The sequence below is a fragment of the Chlorocebus sabaeus genome, chromosome 26 (genome assembly GCF_047675955.1).
Source record: "Chlorocebus sabaeus isolate Y175 chromosome 26, mChlSab1.0.hap1, whole genome shotgun sequence".
NCBI classification, from domain to species: Eukaryota; Metazoa; Chordata; class Mammalia; order Primates; family Cercopithecidae; genus Chlorocebus; species Chlorocebus sabaeus.
In genome coordinates this window covers 14,802,518-14,806,108 of record NC_132929.1, presented here as the reverse complement: position 1 = coordinate 14,806,108, position 3,591 = coordinate 14,802,518, and the positions used below count along the sequence as shown (strand labels likewise).

The 3,591-nt window shown below is 40.5% G+C and overlaps 1 pseudogene; it reads right to left on the bottom strand.

Moving 5' to 3' along the window:
* Window positions 1-2,122: 2,122 nt before the first annotated feature.
* LOC119628253 (small nucleolar RNA U3) lies at window positions 2,123-2,221 on the bottom strand (annotated as a pseudogene).
* Between the last annotated feature and the right edge of the window lie 1,370 nt (window positions 2,222-3,591).

Below are 3,591 nucleotides of genomic sequence, written 5' to 3'. Positions count from 1 at the left end.
AGGCTGAGGCAGCCAGAATTTACTAGCAAATTATTGGAGAGTAACAATTTCTGCAGAGAAATATGCATAAAGGCCCCCTTAACTATGTATGGATGCAACAAAACTCCACAAAGTTGCACAAATAGTAACTGCTGAGGAAAAAAACTATGGGAACTGTAACCTGAACAACTCCTAGAGTTTAAGCAAGGTTAAGAGATACTCAAATCCCCCTTCCAGCAGAGCAGAGAAACCCATTTAGCCTCAGGGAAGTCAGTAAAGAACCTAGAGAATCATGTGTTGATAGTTTTGCTTAATTAGCCCTAGAGTTAGGGCTACTTTGAACAACCCTACCAAAGCTTAAAAACAAGTTTTGAATGCATTAATGTGATTTGCAAATAACTTAATTGCCTAACAAGACAAATCTTAGCCCTCCTTAGAGAAAAATAATAATAAACCACTATTATAAAATTTATAATGATATTCTATAAAAATTCACTAGACAAGCAAAGAAACACCATATTACCTCAAAACAGAAGAAAATAAGCAGAATCAGAAGTGACAGAAATAACGAAATTATAAGAGAATAATTTAAAATCAACTATTATAAATGTGTTCAATATTTGCTAAAGGACAAGATAGTCATAATCATAATAAAGAAATCAATAAGAATACTTTCCAGAAATAAAAATACAATATCTGAGATAAAATTTTTCTTGATAGGACTAATAGATTGATACTGCAAAGAAAAGATCAGTAAAAATGAAGACAGCAATTGAAACGAAATTGAAGCACAGGAAGGAAAAGAAGAAAAAATAGACTTAGAGACCTGTGGGACAATATCAAACAACCAACACATGCAAGATTGTTTTCTGAAAGGAGTTGGAAAAAAAAAGGTGCATAAAATTTTTTTTGAGTAAATGCTGAGGTCTGACCCACAGACCCAGGCTGAATGATGGATGAATAACGTACTCAAACGTATTCAGTGAAAGAGCGGCTACGGGGTCAGGCCACTCACAGAGAGTTGTAGCAGCCGCATGCCCTGACTAGCTGGCCCTGTGGGCATTTATTCAGCGCAGATTTAATGACAAAGGCTTTGAGTCAACACACTTGTGGATAATTAATGTGGTCAGCCTCCCCAGAGAAAGCAGTCCTACAAATGATAGAAGTTGGTCTTAGGACCACATGAGTAAACAAGCTCTTTAGATAAACTCCCTTATATTCCTTTGTACCTACTCTAAGCTATTAGCTCACTGTAAGAGGATTAGGCTGTTTTCAGCCATAACTCTCTTCTGAGGCTGTTACAGAACCTTCCTGCATTCAAAGGAGGTTTGTTTCTCCTTCCTATAATTTCTTCTGACAATTTTTCCCACCACCCTGACTGACATCTCCCCCTTTTCTGTTTTTAGCATCAGGTTTTGTTGGAGAGTACAGATGTGTGCAGCAACAGGTGTGTCAGGCGTGGTGGTCACTGCCCATATTCCAGCTTTGCATCCTAGAATTAGTAAATAACGTAAGACAAACATGAGTATAATCAGCAACATTCTTTGCCAATCAAGGAGTGACCTGTATTGTTACTTGGCAATCTAGTTTGATGTGTGCTGTTACTAAGGAACCCCATTGCGGGTATGTTAATCCCTCTCAGTTAATTGTTAGAAGCTGGGAAAGGGGTGTTTGTCAAAGCAACAGGGCAGAAGAAAGGCAGATTTAAGAGATGAGCCCAATAGAGTGTAGCAGGTACTGGTTGTAGGCAAAATGAGAGAATAAAAAGGAATAAATTATTTGGAGTGAATGGTGTTAGTGTTTGAAGCAGGATTTGCTTTGCCTTCTGAGCTGTCTTCTTCAACATTCTGTCTGGGGCCTGTGTCATCCACAGAAGCTGCATTGTCTGAGGCTGTGAGTCCTGTAGGGTCATTTTCTTCATTTCTGGTACTGGGTTGGGTCCTAGCCATGTCATAATATGGTTTGATGCATCATGCTGGAATCCAAAGAGGACCTGAGGGGGTATGAACACAAGCATATCCTCTTCCCCATGTTAGCAAATCATTTGGGCCACACCATTCTTTACTGTTTACATCTTACCATAAAACTGCAGGTTTTATGTCTTGAGAGGTTTTAGCAAAGTGCTGTTCTACAGCTGATTGGAATTTATCATCTAAATTTAAAAAATTAAGCGGTGCTCTACACATTCAGAGAAACTTCTCTAGTAACAAACTATAGAAATGATCCCTGAAAGTATAGTCTTTGGGAAAGTTGAAATTGTTATAGTTAAGTTTCTCCAATTTTGGTGGAAAAATTGATGCAACTGGGTGGCTTGGTCAAGCAGTGATGTCATAACCTGCAGGTCTGCTTGATCCTTGCTGTAAGCCAATGGGCCAGGCAGTGAGCTGTAGGCTCAAATATGTGTGATATAAATAGGATGTGTATGTTGATCTAGCAATTGCTGAAGTCAGAGAAAAAGAGCATGTGGGGCTGGCTCCAGAGTAGACTTAATTTGTGCTGTCTCAAGTTTCTGCAGTAAATAAACAGAGTAAGGCCAGGTGTGGTGGCTCATGCCTGCCATCCCAGCACTTTGGGAGGCTGAGTTGGGTGGATCATGAGGTCAGGAGTTCAAGACCAGCCTGGCCAAGATGGTGAAACCCGATCTCTACTAAAAATACAAAAACTAGCCAGGTGCAGTGGCAGGCACCTGAAATAGCATCTACTTAGGAGGCTGAAGCAGGAGAATCGCTTGAACCTGGGTGGCAGAGGTTGCAGTGAGCCGAGATTGCACCACTGCACTCCAGCCTGGGCAACAGAGTGAGACTGTTTCAAAACAAACAAACAAACAAAGCAGAGTCACTAACAATATTGATGAGCTGAGCAAAAAAAGTCTCCAAAGCCAATATTAAGGCTCCAACCTCAGCTCTTTGAGTGCTAGTAAACCCAGATCAAGTGAGGGAATTACGTGGTCTTCACCAGACAGCCACTTTTCCATGTTTATCCGGGCATCAGTAACAGTGTTAAGGCATTAGGTATGGGGGAGAGAACTACGTTTGTAGGCATAATTATAGGAGTACGAGACAAGAACTGAAGCAGTTTGTCAGCAGGGAGGGTATGTTCTAAATGGCCTGTGTCATCAGCGAGTGGTATCTGAAGATCTAAAGAGAGGGCCAATACTGCTTCAAATTGCCTTTTGCTCAAAGGAATTCTTATGACATCAGGGTCATAACCTAGCAACTGATTGCATCATCTGCAGCCTGAATAGATGACTTTACTAAGTAGCTGGATGTAGGGAGAGAGTGTTTTAGTCCCAGTATGTGAGCAAAAAACCCATTCTAAAAAGTGCAGTCCTGGGGCCATCTGTCCTATTAACCCTGTAGGTGAATGTTTAGTGGGAAAAATAAACAACTGGACAGAATATTGGGTGTCCATGCAATCCATTTGCCTTTGGGAAATAGCTTGCTCTATTTCTTCAATTTCCCTTTTTGCTGCAGCAGTCAAATACCTGGGAGAATCCAGGGCTATATTGCCCTTTCAGATAGAAAGGTTTTGCAACTTATCAGTAGATATGCCCAAAATGGGGCAAAGTCAGTTTATATTGCCCAATAATTTTAGATTATCATGTAAGGTATG